Consider the following 17,066-nt stretch of genomic DNA (forward strand, 5'->3'; position numbering starts at 1 on the left):
GTGGAGATGTATATACTTTGAAGTTACTCTTACGAAATGAAGCTTTTTTTCACATTGAGCAACTACGCTACACTTCCGAACTATAGTGGTTCAATTTTCCAACTGGAAGTGACAGACTTATGAGTTCCGGTTTTATTGGAGAGATAAGGGGGGAGGAGATAAAACCACTTTCTTCCACATCCACTCGTTTTTCCTTATTTTTGCGTATTGTTCGTATTTCTGTCCCATGCAGTACAATACACTGAAAAAAAAGTTTTGTCAAATTGACCAAAAAATAGGTGCTGGTTACCAAATCGTTTGGTCAATATAGCGCCAACCAAACGCTTGGTCACCAGCACGAAATCATTTGGTCACGATTTGTTTGGTTGCAGGAACCTATTATTTGGTTATCAGTACCAAATATTCATTTGGTAATTTTGACCAAATAATGACCAAACAAGTAGAATTTGGTTGGGAATACCAAAAATTTGGTTAAAATGAACGAAATTTGGTTCTCGGAACCAAATAATTTGGTTGCAAATACTAAACCCGTATTTAGTGAATTTGACCAAACCATTTGGAACCAATTACCAAATACTGTTGCTATAGGTACTAAACTGAAAATAATACGAGGGTTATCACAAAATTCATGGGAAATTTTTCTAACAAAAATGGTAACGAAGCAAGAAATTCTTAAACATGCAAATGGAAAGTTAATACATATGTAAATATTACGTATAGATTGGATATAAATACACATCCCATAATACGAACAATTATTTTTTTTTCTCTCGTGCTATATTCTGATGGAGATGTGTATGTTTACACAATTCCTTACATGTAACGTTTACGTATATGCTAACCTTTCATTTGGATATTTCAGAAGTTTTTGATGCGTGACCATTATCATAAGAAAGGAAAAAAAAAATTGCCATGACTTTTGCGGTAACCCACATATAAAGTTAGAAGTTATTGATTCTAGTTACTAAGAACTTCTTCAAAAATAAGATTTACATATACACTTTGAAGCAACATACGAAATATGTATACGAATACATGTAAATTTAGAACTCTATGTATATGTACACAAAGTTTCAAATCAATTTTTTGAGGAAAATAGAACTATTTAATATATAAAGAATTTACACACAACATTTTTCTACAAAATCATTTAACTGTAAATAATAATAGTAAAAAAAACAGCAACTGAGTCATACAGGCTTCAAAATTAAACAATGATATTAACATCTGTTAAAGTACTGAAAGTAAGATTTTTAGATCAAATGCAAAACTTTAAGAAAAAACGTAAAGAACTTAAAGAAAACTTATTCTGTAATTTTACTCCCAGTAAACAACATTGAAGATTTTTCAAATAAATTAGAAACTAGTTGCTGAAAAACTTCGCATACGTATTTAAAATGTTAATGCAAGAAAAAAGTTTATCTACGACTTTGGTCGGAAATACATATTTACGTAACTGGGGCCAATTTAAGATAATCAGTAGAAATGTTCGCAGGAGTGGCTACAATGAATAAAACAACCGAGAAACATCGCACACGTGTTCAGAACCTCACTATAAGTAAAGAGTTTATTTGCGACTTCGGTTGGAAAAGCCTAATTACAGAAATGAGGCCAATTTAAGGTAAGTAGAACATACTTACTTTTCCGTAATCAAACGTTTAGGATCAAATTAAAACAACCCTCTCGTATCGAGGTACTCAACCGTATGCAAAGTTCCTCGATTGTTTTATTCAATGTAGTATCCTACGATCAATTTAAATAATTACATTAATATATTGATAAATTGAGAAAACAACCAATTTTGTCACACCAGACCCTTTGTAGGCACGAAATCAAAGATATACAAAGACTGAAAAACATATAACTGAACCGGAATTCCAACCCGGAACCTCCCGCTTACCATGCAGATGCGCTACCACTGCGCCATTCAGTCCGCTCCCAGAACAGCCATACATTCTTCCACCTTGTGGAACAGCATCGTTATAAAGAGTGAAAGAATGTATTGTTGTTACTGAGAGCGGACTGGGTAGCACATCTGCATGGTAAGACGAAGATCCCGGGTTCGAGTCACGGCTCAGACGCATTTTTTCACTCTTGTATGTCTTTAATTATCTTAAATTGGTTCCATCTGCATAATTAGGCGCTTCCGACCAAAGTTGCAAATAAACTTTGTTTTCTTATACTGAGGTCCTGAACACATATTCGAGGCTTGTCGGTTTATTCCTAGAATAGCATGCATGTACATGAATACATGTACATTTTCATGAAGTTCTAATACATGTACACACATATATGAACAAAGTTATAAATCAACTTTTGGAGAAAAATAGAACGAATTTAGGATATAAAGCATGTACATACAATACTTTTCTACACAAGAATTTTATTATAAATGAGTATAGCAACTGAGTCATACAGACTTCAAAATTAAACAAAAATATTAAATTCAAAATTAAACAATGATATTAACATTTACCAACTGCTGACTGAAAATAAAATAGCATTTTAGGCCAAATATAAATCTTTACAAAATTACATAACGATATTAACTGTTTACTGAAGATAAAGTAACATTTTTAGGCCAAATATAAATCTATTCAAAATTAAACAATGATATTAACATGTATCAACTGGTTAGTGAAAATAAAATAACATTTGTAGGCCAAATATAAATCTTTATAACAAAAAAGGTAAAAAACTGTGAGAAAAGTTATAATTTTACTCCCAGCAAACAGCATTGAAGATCTTTCAAATAAATTATAAACTATTCTTAACTGAGCTAGACAACGTACTCAAAGGTGTGGACATATGTTTTAAAACTTTTTTGTGTTTAACGCAGAATACCCTAAGGAAGGGGAACATCTTTGGCTTCTTCTGGAAAAAGCGGTATATGACATAAGTACTTCTCACGATAAACAGACGATACACTATTGTTGGATATGATTTTTTTTTTTTAACATGTGAAATATCTGTAAACAATAGTGGTCGAAACAGATACAACTACTGATATTTTATGCTTGCTTGAATCACGTTTCTCTAAACAAATGTTATTTCAGTACCATGCGTTATACGTAATTGAATGAATTATATGTAATTGTTTGTAACAATGCCTGCTTGTTCAATTTGCAAATCAAATTTTATGCTAGTAGCAACACTTATCCTTCATTTAAAGCTCAAACACAGAATATCCTCCAATGGAGTCTTTAGATGTATTGATGAAGGTTGCTTTCGCGAATTTCAAGGGGCCAAATCACTTAGAGATCATTTTCGGAAGAAACACAAAAATCTATATGGCAGACGAAAGTTATTTAACGTAGCTGTATGTAAAGCAGCTCCTTATTCCGTAATTGCCAACAACGAACACTCAACGAATGTTGCAGGTCTCTCGTTTCCATGAAAGGTTGAACATCACCCATTACCTGTTGGAATGAGAGAGAGGTTAACTGATCATGTTACATACTTAAATAATTTTTCTTACATATAAGAACAAAGACACTTCTGCTTCCTCAATAGTCTGAAAGCATTATTTATTGTACATTTACAATGACATATGCATTTTGTGCCTATAAATATATGTTATTTTGAAGCTAAAAAATTGGTAAGTAATACTAATACTGCAAATGTTTTAAAAGCTATTAAATGCTTTAAAAGCTGCAAAGGTTTTCAAAAGCTATTTATATCTGACTGCAAAAAACAAGGACAGAAGCTACTAAATTACGAAAACTCGACAACTTGTCCTCAAATAGACATAAGAACTTCCTGACTAGCATTTACCAACAGAGAATATAGAACAGATCACATTTATCCTCAGTAAGTGATTTTGGTTATTAAATGAAATGAAATTTTTGAGTTTTATGCCCCACGGTTATGCCGGCTAGGCTTAAGGAGACTGTGATGAGAAATGAATGAAATGATGTAATGAAGAAAGTGGGAGGAAACTGGAGAGCCCAGAGGAAACCCACTCACACGGTGTTTGTTCACCACAAAGTTCACTTGGTGGAAGCAAGGTTTGAATCCGGGACCTCATGCACCAGAGGTGAACGGTCTATCACTGAGCCACTGAGGCCACTATTTTGGTTATTATTAAATAAATGTATCGAGTTCGTATTTGTTCATACGTAATGAAACGTCGAAGCTCAGCTTCACACTCCGAAAACAGGGTTCTTGGCGTAACCTTAATTTTCTTTCCAACGTGTGTCTTTGAAGAGTGTGTTGGGGGGGGGGGAGGATTATTGGCGGGAACAGTTTTATACTACTTTGAAAGGCACAAGTGACTTTAGTTTACGCTACAATCCTCCGAACTTAATGATCGGAGATAAGGGAAGAAGACCAACTCTATTAATGGACACGTTGTTGAACTACCTTTCTTTCCATTGCAAGGTAAACTCAATGCACGTGTTCGTAATGTATGGCCACGTAATCATATGCGTCTTAAAAATGGAAACAATAATTTTAGGTTTAGAGTATTTGTTTTCAGACTTGCAATTGAGCATTTCATCTAGTCGTTCAAAGCAAGATCGAGTTGCTAATAAACTGAACTTAATACTTTCCCACTTTGTGTTCCATGCGTGGAGATGAATATGTTACAAAGAACCAGCAAGAAAAATATTTCCAGCTAAAAAGACATGTTTTAGTTCTTTAAACATGCAATCTGAATACAATGCAAAATATTCACTTTTTGAAAAGGAAACTGCAAAAACTTTTAAGATTCATTGATTGTCTCTATCCTCTTTCATCACCGGAGCTACACAGGAGGGAATCTATAATTTGTAGTTGAATCTGAATTACTTTTATACAATTATACACCTACTGGGCATCGAACCGATAACCACCAACTCACAGGCAATTCAGACCTGCTTCAAGATATCTCAACATTCATGAACCGATATTACATAAGAGGACAAGGAAGTAATTCATTTGTCCATCATTTATATATATTTTTATTATGGTTTTATGACAACTAAGGTCTATTAGCTCGAACATACAAATACCTAAACTAGTATGTGTCATTTTAATATTTAGTATGACTTTATCCTGAAGGTTTTTACTATTTTCTGTACAAACGCGACACAATTTTAAAGGAAACTTCTGTTCTAAAATGTACGTTATGAAAAAATCAACTTCTGGACGTAACCAAAAGAATTTATATGAATGTTTTCAGCCCAAAAGAATAATTCAATGCTTGTAAATTATGGCCTATTCAGCAACAACACAGTCCTTAGTAGTAAACCGGAATCCAGGTTAATTAAATGAAACTTACCAATGTGTAGCCCAAAGGCTGCTTCAATGCTAGCCAAGTTGAAATTATTTCATGAACAGTTTTGCCCTCTTGCTTGCATCGAACTTTCAACGTTTTCTTCCAGTGATCAAGTACTTCCTGCCAGGGCTCGACACTATGCTTTAACCACGCTAAGCTGTTTTCAATATCTATGTCACATTCTGAAAGAGAAGAATAAACTTACCAAACAGATCTGTATTACATTAAAAGCTTAGTAATAAATTCCTATATTTTTCAAATATCAGTTAAAATGATTCTATATTTTCATAAGTCCTCTGTACAAGTATTTATATCCATATGTAATATATAATAAAGAAAAGAAAGAAAGAAAGATATTTACAAAAAAACTGTTCCGGAACTGTTCCTGTGAAACTGAACTTGAAAATTGCCTTCAAATGCTAATCTATATTTCCGGCAGAAATATCGAATGCCTTTCATCAGAATGGTTTAATTCTTCAAATATGTAGAACTTATGTAAATTACATGTTCTAGCTTAGTACTTCAATGATATAACGTAATAGTGGTACTATATAAGTATAATGACTATCTACGACAAAGAAAGTCGCAAAATATTTAGTAATAAATGCTACTTATCATTTCTTATGAACAGAGTAACTCTTGTAATGAAGGATTTGAAGATTAAGCATACAAAATTTAGACTTGCTGAGTCTTATAAATAGAAACACACAGAATCTAAGTATTGATTAATATAGTGCACTGTTTAATCCTTAATAGATTAGTTGGTTGCTTAACTGAAGAGCAGGTGAAAAATTTTTCGACTGTAGTTTTATGTTGTAAACAGCAACAATATCTACACAGTCCCATTATTACCTTATACTATTGAAATACTCAGCTTGAACGTATATACACTTTAAGTTTTGAGCCATCCTGATGAAAGGCACTCGATATTTTTGCCAGAAATACATATGAACATTGAAGAACCACGTTTTAATCTTACAGGAATACTTTCAGGTTAGTATCGACTTATATTAATGTGTGTTCCATACGCTCAATTAGCAGAGAAAAAAGAATTAAACGAAACTAAACCATTTTTTAAAACATGGTTCTTGCAAACCCTGGCACAAAATAGGTAAATCATTGGCACTTTTTAAAGTATGATCGGGGCCTCGGTGGTTCAGTGGTAGAGCGTTCACCTCTGACGTGTGAGATACCTTGTTTGATCCCAAATCGCGCTAAGTGACATTGTTTGCTTGAATTTTTCGGGGTTCTCCCGTTCCTTCCCACTTTATTCATTTCTTATCATCATCATCATCATCTCCTTTAGTCTACCTGGCATAACTATGGGACATAAAACTCAAAGATTTACTTTCATTTTTAAACGTATGATCAGAGATGAATAAATCATTTACTAGATTACATTTTAAACATTACCATCTAGCGTAGAAGTTCCAGTGTCACGCTTTTCTGTTGAAGGACCTGACTTTGCAACAATGCCAAACTTTCTTAACGACTTGCGCGTATTTCTATATTTGTCAACGTGTTTTCCTCTTGAAATCTTCTGATTTGGACCTTGTGACTTCGGTGGAATATAATACTAACTCCAAGGAAATATAAATTTTATAGATAAACGCACTAAAAAAAAAAAAAAATAATCGAGAAGATTTTTTCATTCAAATCTTTTCGTCAAAAGTACTCAAATGTTTCCCGACCATATATCAACAGTTACTTTAGCTTCATAGGCTAAAGGAGACGGAATAAATACAAACGAATTATTATTAGGAACTTAAACTGGGAGCAGAGATGCTGTTTACCTAGATCAAATTTTTATATGAGATCGAATCCGGGTATTTTCACTTGTAGTTAATAAATACTGAGGTAGTACCTTTAAGGTTTGCACCTTTCCCTCCTGTTCTTTTACAATTTTAAAGATCCTGCATATCGTGATATCATTTCGCTTAAATTGAAGTAACCGAAAATATAACTGAATATCAATCTCCTCGCCCTCCCAGCTACTCTAGTAGATAACGCGTGTATCCTTGATGTATGTGGTCCTGGATTCAATTCCCGGTGAGAGCACAAAAAAATTTGCGATCGTTCACTTTCATTAATTATCTGTTTACCTTAGTCTAAACGGTATAACCGTGGGACGTTCCAAAAACTCTTTCAATGTATCTGATGCTTTCCTGCTATCGTGATGCAAATAAATTTTCTCGGGATATCAGCCAGGTGATGTGTTCGTTGTGCAAAGTCTCTGGAACAAACATTGTTCTCATGATTCTGACCCTGATGATGAGAACAACGTCTGTTCTCGAAACTTTGGACAACGAGCACATCATGTGATTGATATCCCGAGAAAAGTTACTTGCACTAACAAAGATGGAATAAATATAAAGCAGGCTGTCACCAGATTAAAAGGTGAACGCCAACATCTTTTACATTTCGACTGGTAATGAATCATATCTGCACAGTTCATATTTGCAGCATAAGTATCACTGTATCAATTGATATTCAAGTAACTAAAGGCAGAACACTTACAAAATCTGTCAGCTTGAAGAGCTTCGGACTCCGAGACTCTGTAGAGAAATTTGTTTCTCGTTTCAGCATCGTATCAGTTTCTCTTTTAGTAGGTGCTGGCATGGAACAACTGCTTTCTGTAGTTTCAGATCGAACTGACACTGAGTCATCTGGCGTTGACACTGATGGTGAAGCAAATGAGAGAGAACCGTCATCTAGCACATCATAAATTTCAACTGTGTGTTTCTACAAATTCCTTAAATTTTGCTCATAATTTTGCACATGTCCTTATTTTGGGAATTAACTGAGTAATTAGTTCATCAGTTAATGAATTAAATGCTGCTTCGTCTATTTCCTGTTCTGAAATATAGATTGAAAGTTTATAATTAACCAGATATTTACTGAATATCAAAAAATAATTATACAATGGTGAAAGCATTTAAGTTTTATTACACTACCAAGCGAAATTTGGTATGTTACGCGATCATGTGCCACACAAAGAGTATAGGAAGTTGCTCACCCCAGTTTTTTTTTCTTGGGCTTTACAGAAATGGGTGTATTTGGGCAAAGCTAAAGAGAAAAATGTTCATGGTAACTTCATACTTCAGCTTCATACTGTAAAAGTTACAATGGTATAGAAGCAACAACAAGAATTTAAGAGCATTTTTAACTCATGCAAATAATTTTGTAATTTGGTGCATAACGAGTACCTATGGATAACAATAAGCCTAATGCTAACAGATTGTTTTCAAAGACTAATGTACTTCTAACAAACAATGAAAGGTTCTATGCAGAAATCATAGCCTGTCTCCTCTCTCTCTCTCTCTCTCCTCTTTGCAATTTCTGACATTGGTCGTTTTGCTCCAAACCACAGAATTATCTTTTGGAGATAATACACTATTCTCTGAATGCTTTGAAGAATGTAATATTTTCCGAATACATAATAGAAGTTACCTAATAAGAAGTATACACTCGAATATATATAGGAAGGTGGTAGTGGTTCATGTTACGGAAGCACAATTTTGTAAAATTTACAGAAGAAATATGATATAGTGTACACAAGCTGAATTTTACAAGTGGAGCGTTACTAGTGTCAAAGCAAGACAAGTGCTATTGAAACTCGTATCTATGCAATATCCCACTTCTTTTCATATCTTTACTTACGCGTATACCCACCATCACTGACGTGCCTGCTCCCTGCGCTGCCGCTTCGGCTCATCATCTTTGCTTTGCCCTGACTGTTAGATAGCATTAGCGCTTTTTAGTGTCCACCTAGCACAGGTTACGTTTATTCACTGTATATTTATGGCAATCAGAAAATTTTATTTATATGCAAATCGTAAAAGAACTGTGATTTTTTCACAATTACTTCTGGTGTACCCATCGATATTTACCTGTAATAAGTGAGATATTTTCATGTCGCCCAGCGTAAGTCTTTTAGGGGTCAGTAAGAAGTAAATTAGTGAAAATTATATTTTTTTTTCAACAATTATTTCGAGTGGTGTACCGAAAGTAAAAATACACGCTTTTATCAGCGTATTTCACGAGAAATATCGATTTCAAAGGTAAGGATTCTATATTTGCGTTCCATGAAATGTTCTTTCAAAATTATGCTTTATATTTCGGATGACATTTAGTATCTCTCCCAAATCCATCAACGGCTCAGGACCCAGTACTGTGACTTAGAGTAAGCTGTTGTTAACTACCTCGTTTATGCGAATATCCACCGTCGCTGACGCATTTGCTCCCTACGGACGCACATCGTTTCTAACTGTCGGGGCCCCACTGCAACGCTTCTGTTCTGACTCTGTTCGATAGCATAAATGGTTTTCAGTGTCCATATAGCACAAGTTGGTTAGTGTTTTATGCGTAGTTTTTATGCTATACGTTCGCACTGTACTTATACTCATGACTACTTTGCATTTACAAATAACGAATGGTAACCCCTACCAAGTAAGTCAGAGTCAATACCAAGTGATCTGGAGGAGAAACTAAATAATACCCCATATTTCTTCCGTAAATTTTAGATTTGTGTTCATCTGTAAACTATAAATGCACCAATTTATTCTGCAAACTAGTAGCGTTAGTGTTACTTTATTTACCCCTTTCCGGAAGTATCTAGTGGTAATAGAAATTACCCCAACTCTTGCCCCTGCAATTTTGTACCCTGGGTTATAGTTAAGGAGCCGTACTTCCCATTTAGGGAAGGACGAGAAACGCCATACTTTCAGGCATTATTCATTGACTATCTAGGATATTAAAAAGTAGGTAATAGACTGAGTTCTTGCCCTTGTACTTAGAGTGTTTAGGTAGTGCAACAGTAAGATGTATCCTCGTGCACGGGAGATGAGAAGTAGCTGTTCTTAACTATTATCGTACCCTGCTCTAGTGTCGTCAATGCCCCCTTTATTTATATGTACGGGCCTATGTTTAAGTTAATAATGCCCGCTCCGGGTGGTATACTCACTTTGAAACCAGAAATTACTCTTGTTAATTCTATGAAAATGGATCAAAATTTCCCTAACCTTAAGCGAACCCGTTCCTACAACTACCTTACTCTACTGTACCCTACCCTACTTTAATCTACTACACCTTTGAAAGCAGTTCTACATATCGATGCGCAGTTGGGGCGAGCATTGTAAAGTTTACCCAAGGCGTATTTGTTACGCCAAATTTATAGCCAATAGAATAAGTACATGTGAACTAACAGCAAAAGTAATATATACGAAAAAGTACACTTACCTTGAAACACGTCGATTAGCTGCGGTAAATTCCAGCTTCTTAATAAATTTATAACATGGATCAATTACGTCGTTGAAAAGTAACAATTACTTCCCACTTCACATCAGTGTGACTTCGTTGAGAAAGTTGTATAGTTCACACTAAACTCATTTACACACAGTTCTTTTACTTCCAAGTGGTGTCCTTTATGATTGTTCTTGTACGTGTATTTTTATTTTTGCGATCCACACTTTCGTAATCGAAATGTTTATCCAGAGTGCAAATAAACACATGTGACCTTGTAAATACATATTTTGGTCCGGAAAACCAAATACTTACCAAATCAGTTACAATTTTGTTCGCATAACCAAATTAATCAACCAAATGTTCTGACCAAAAAATATAGTGTTCATGACCAAACACGTTTGGTCAAAATGACCAAATTTTGGTTAAATTAACCAAAAAAATTGACCAAATGCTCTGACCAAACAAATTTGGTATTCCTGACCAAGCCCTTTTTTTCAGTGTACTCCACAATATACTATATGCAGTACTATACTATATACTATATGCAATACCACAATATACTGCAGTACTATAAGTCTTTTTCACAACTCTTCATTCAAGGTCCCACAAAATAGTATTTTCCTCCTCCTAAAGGCTTCTTTCATCATTCCTATCCTCGCTTTTGTTTCACGTTCTCACTTCATATCACCATTGATAATAATAATACTCAGGTATCGGAAACTAGTCACCTGTTCTAATTTATTCTCTCCTACTTCTATATTTGACACCACAAATTAGTGCTGACGATACCACACAGAAATAAAATTAGTGCTTTTAACGAGAAAGCCAGCATTCCATATTGTTTGTTGTTTGGAAAGTAGTTATGTGAAACATTCGCATTGACGATACCGAATCCAAAGAAAATTAGCACGCTCATCAGAAACCTAGCATTCTACACACTTTGTTGGTGGGACTTTTCACGCAAAGACAGTGCTATCTACTGATAATAATGAGGCACTAATTTTGCAAACTAACATAAAGAGTAGTGTTACATTAGTGCTGACGATAACACATAGAAAGAAAATTAGTGTTGTTTATATGATCATGAAAATGATGGATTAATTGTTTTCTTTGATGATACCGGTAATAGACATTTTTGTCATATCTTTTGATTTCTTTCTAAGAAAACCTTAATTTTGTTTCTATGTAGTATTATCAGCATTAATTTCTGGTATACTTTCTAAAGCACAAGCAAAGTATATTCATGTCCAGCCATAATTAGTTTTCACTCTCACATAAAGACAGTAAGGCGAATGTAATAATTCAAGCGCACGTTCGTTTGGAAGATTTGGAAGATTGTCCTGCGAACAGGTCATTGTAACTTCCTAAACTTTGAAAAGCTCCGTTAGACTGTCTACTGTTAAAAAAGTTGTTAGCTCGGTGGGTAGAGCGCTGGCTTTCAAATTCAGAGGTAGCGAGTTCGAGTCTATAGACGTTGGTAGAGAGGTTTTTCTTCTGATTTAATTCTTGAAATTGAAATTTTTCTCTCTTCCCTTTAATTCGTAATCCTACATAGAGATGTTTGGATGCTGAAATACATAAACACTAGAATATAAGAAAAGAAATGTAAATTAGGTGATTCGTTTTGCAATTTTTACCTATATTTTCACCTCTCTAGGACGTTTCTAAAAGTTGAAATTTCTAGATCTTCCTTTCGCTCTCGTACGTGTTTTCTAACTCGGATATTATAATTCCAATAGTCCGTTGGTAAATCATAAATCTTACACATGTTGTATCTCTTTCTTTCTCTTCTCTCTACGTTATATCCGGAGATGGATATTCTGACAAATAGATTACAGCGACAATTTCAAAAAGTAAGACGATATACGCTATCAAGTGCTACATGTTATGGTGTTTAACTTAACATACGACACTAAATCGGAAAACTGAAAATACGAATCTTTTCAGCGATGACAGTGCACTGATGCTTCAAATCTGTGCCTTTACTCCCTATAACTACGTTAGTTCCCTAGTCAAAATAAAACCTCTTCAAAATTAATCACAAATTCTTATGCAACCTTCCCTTCCTTGCAGTACTTCGAGGTCACATACCCGTCACGGCGATGTAAAGGCACTTTTGGCGAAGCAAGACCTGAAATGACGCCCCTGTATAGCCATTGTCAGATTGAGAGCCATAGGTACTAATTTAGTTTGTCTCCCTAAATTTGTTTTATTCAAGTGTGTATGAGGTGACAGGAAATTAATAAAACAATAAGTATCATGTAAAGCTTTGATCATAACAAAAAGAAATATTACTTACTAACCTGTAATGTCCCGTTTACAGGCTCCGTATAGGCCAGGCCTTAAACGGATTTTAAAAAAATGATTGGACCCCCTGAGAGACTTGTTGTTAGCGTTCCTCAATGTATTCAGTACCCTCAATGGTAGGTTAGGTCGTTCTCACTTTGCGTTTAAAACGTTTATATAGTTCAGGCCTAAAGCGTCAAAGATGGCTCAGGCAGTCAACTTGTAAAATTAAAAAAAAAAAAAAAAAAAACTATGTATAATTTTAAGGCGATCAGGGTTCTACAAAATTCAGTATGTACTTTCAAGATAATTGAAAATGTCTTCAAATTTCACTGTCTGGATACGTTCTCTAAACGTTAAAAAGAAACAAGTTCTCAGCACGTAACGATAAACGTTAAAAAGAAACAAAAGATTTCAGCATAACGATAAGCCTCATATATCAAAATGGTGACAGTGTGTGTTTGAAAGTAGATCATCCATGTTAACACAAATTAGCATGATTGTCATCTGCAACGTTACTCCATCTATCCGAGAAAAGAGTTGATTGACAGATAGAGTTTGTCTTGCACATAACACATCATCACTTGAAAGACGAGCGCATTTCTCTTTAACGACTTAAAGAGAACGGTGAGCCGCATGACAGTTGTGAAGTCTGATGCTTTTTTTTTTTCTTTACTTTTCTTCCTTTGAAATCTGTCCAGTTGGACAGGCGGTTCTTGTGAAGAAAGTCATTCTGTAAGAAGAAAGATGTTAGAAATAAACAAATGTTCTATATGGTAAAAGTCATCACTCATCGGTATGTTTACTTTGAAATAGAATTTCTTCTTCGCGTTATTTTGGCTTGTTACTTCCTACACGGTTCATAAAAGTTTTATTGTCATCTTGATAGATTGAAGCTCTTCTGGTGTAACAACTTTAAAAAGGTAGAAAAAGAAGTTATTTCAAATGTCGCTATGATGAAATGTCTCTTGTTTGGTATTGCATGAAGGAAAAAAATGATTCACAGACAAATTAAGAGTAATTGAAACTCTCTCACACGAGAAAAGCAATAAAAAAGATTTTAAAAATCCGAGTAAAGCAAATTTTTATTCATTTACAGTGGTTCTCAAAGTAAGGTCCGCGTACCCCTAGGGGTCCGTGGGATCTAGCCAGGGGGTCAGCGACGCCTAAAAATTAAAAGTGTTGTAATAAAGCAGAACTCGCAGCTGTTATGCAAGAAGTATTTTTAAGATTAAGAAACTGCAGCTGTGGGTAGTACGAGTACAGAACAATAACTATTCATCATTTCCAGTGGGCAGGGATTTAATTGATTCTTCATGTGAAAAACTCTGCTGAAATGCACAAAACACTTGTAGGACACTTGAAAGCATTAGTTGCAAGTTTTCAAAAATATTTCATTGTCCCACAGTCTGGTAACGGTTGGATTGAAAATACTTTCACTTATGTAGAAATCCATGACATACAAGGTATGAATCTCTCTAACAAAGAACAAGAACAGCTATTGGAATTATTCTGCGATACTTCATGGAAAAAAGTTTTTAAAGAAAATGAACTTTATAGCTTTTGGTTGCATTTAAACAGTATAAAGAGTTATCTAAAACGGCATCGCAATATTTGATGCCTTTCCCTACCACTTACTTATGTGAGCAAACCTTTTCTGCTCTTTGCAGTATCAGTATGAAACCCTTACAGCGAAATCATCTTAAGGTGGAATCGGACCTAAGATTGGTGGTGACAAAACTTATTCTAAATTTCAATACAATTATGGTAAAATACAAAGAATTTCATTCTTCAAATTAGTTACTGCACATTTGAGAACATTGTTTATCAAGTGGATTTATAATAATAATAATAATAATAATAATAATAATAATAATAATAATAATAATAATAATAATAATAATAATAATAATAATAATAATAAGGATGACTTTTTTGTCTTGAAAGTTAACTGCATTTTCAACTGAAATTTCGTTCACTAGGAAACAATCATGTATCTTTAGAATAAATTAGTTATTGCTTATTTTTCTTGTCAGTGGTAATTCTAATTAGTATATTTTTTTAATAGCATGTGAAGTTTCAGATAGCATTGTAAGGGGGTCCGCAGATCACTTTCCGACAGAACAGGGGATCCGCGTTATTGGAAAGTTTGAGAACCATTGATTTAGAAGGAAAGATATACTACTTCCATTTTCTGACTTTTTCTCTCAGTGTCACAATCTTATATACGTATAAAACTGAATATATAGTCTTAGTATCTCAATGGAAGATACTGTAGGCTATTTAGAATTATAATTAGAATCCACACTGTTACCTTTTTATACTTTCAGTAACTCTAGGAAGAGACTGTAAGCTAAAAATTGGAAACCCTCCTGTTGACTTCTCATACCTTTAGATAACTGTACAAAAAATACCATAGGGTATTTTGAGTTAAAATTAGAATCCACCGCTGGCTAGTCATACTATTTGGTTACTGTAGGGAAAAGACCATAGTCTATTTGGAATTACAATTAGAATCCACACAATTGGATTGTCATAGTGTAGACGTAATGAAAAGACCATACCCTACTTAGAAATCGAATTACAATTAGAATCCACACCGTCAAGTTGATATACCTTTCGGTAGCTGTTGGGAAGAGACCTAGCCCAGAAATAAAACTCATATAGTTGGCTTGGCATGCTTTTAGGATCTACATGGAAGAAACCTAGGGTATTTAAAATTAGAATTGCATATCATTGACTTAGCATATATATACGTTTAGATAACCGTAAAGAAGAGACGGTAGGCTTTTTATATTTAGAATTAAAATCAACACCATTGGATTGTCATACTTTAGATAACTATAGGGAAAATCATAAGCTATTCGGAATTAGAATCTACATCGTTAGTTTGGCAAACTTTAAGGTATTTGTATGGAAGAGACAGTAGGCTGTTTAGAATTAGAATTATAATCCACTTGTTCACTTGACGTACTTTTAGGTGACTGTAAGGTGAATGTGAACACAAACACCAGAGGTGCAAAAAGTGCAACCAAGTTCGTCAGCCTCAAAAAGTGTTGAGATGAGGATGGATGAGCCAAGTTCCTTGGCCACTGCATCTCAAAGGAACACTGGAACTTGGCGCGAGGTGTCTAACATATTCGAATACATTAAGAAGTCTGTTCCTAGTTTCACGGCCGAGACATTTCAGTCCTAAGGCTAGTGGTGACCCCCAAATCCACCACGCTCACAAACACCACACCTAAGACTCGTTAACATCATTTACTTTGACACTTCGTGGAGGAATGTAAGTTTTCCTTGTCTGGGTTTCGAACCACCAATCTTACTGCAGTATTCTGTATATGTGCTTTAGCTCATTAGCAAAGTTGATATTCCTAAGGTTGATGGTGGTCCCAAACCCACCACGCCCACCACCACTATCCCTAAGGTTCCTTAACATCATTTTCCTTGACACCTCGCGCCAAGTTCTAGTGTCCCTTTCAGATGCAGTGGCCAAGGAACTTTGCTCATCCATCCTCATCTCAACACTTTTTGAGGCTGACGAACTTGGCTGCACTTTTTGCACCTCTGGTGTTTTTGTTCACATTTCACTTCTTTTTGTAGTTCACCATGTCAATATCGTATATTTTTCTATTGGAATTCTCAATTGTGGCATATTGCTGGATTTATATTTAAAATTGTGCATTTTTAAAGGAGTCAAAATGTGTCACATACAACATTAGTTCTCAAGGGCTCTCCCACCGGGAATCGATCCCAAGACCTGTACAAGAAAGGCGCACATGCTAGCCACTAGAACAGCAGGGAGGATTTATTCTATCAAATATCTGTCAGAGCGTTATGTCCAAACGAGATTCCAATTCATTTACCCGAACTACAAAATCACGATCGCTAACATCTCATTTTTCATTGCCTAAATACGAAGAGTATCAACAGGGCCCAAAACCCTTGATGCTGAATCCTCGCTGCTACATCACTAGACATAGCTGGTGTTTCAATATACCTAGTTGTTCTCTACCTTTTCACATTGCGAAATTACGGAGTTCATTACATGACGCACATGTTGCGCAGTTTCATACTGCCTCGGGTTTTCCTTCCAATGATATACACCTTTCAAATAGCTTGTAAACTTAATAATATTTGCCACCAACATATCCTAACTGTATATAAAGCTACATGAACTGGCATAAATTAAAGGGGTGCTTCCGGTTGATGTGGAAAGTTGAAATGATGAAGGGGGATGAAGAATTTTCACATGTTATTTAAATGGGCCTTTTTTTTC

The 17,066-nt window shown here is 34.8% G+C and overlaps 1 protein-coding gene and 1 long non-coding RNA gene across 2 annotated transcripts in view; one reads left to right on the top strand and one right to left on the bottom strand.

Annotated features, from left to right (window-relative positions):
• LOC145681538 (uncharacterized) overlaps positions 1-17,066 on the top strand; it is a 265,950-nt gene that overhangs the window by 162,028 nt on the left and 86,856 nt on the right. The gene's annotated exons all lie outside the window — the stretch shown is intronic.
• On the bottom strand, positions 5,263-10,727 carry LOC145681537 (uncharacterized). Its single transcript, XR_014130803.1, has 3 exons — positions 10,496-10,727; positions 7,775-8,113; positions 5,263-5,439 (listed from the first exon to the last, which is right to left on the bottom strand). It is a non-coding gene; the product is annotated as an uncharacterized LOC145681537 (long non-coding RNA).

The sequence above is a fragment of the Thermobia domestica genome, chromosome 3 (genome assembly GCF_964235325.1).
Source record: "Thermobia domestica chromosome 3, izTheDome1.hap1.1, whole genome shotgun sequence".
Lineage (NCBI taxonomy): Eukaryota > Metazoa > Arthropoda > Insecta > Zygentoma > Lepismatidae > Thermobia > Thermobia domestica.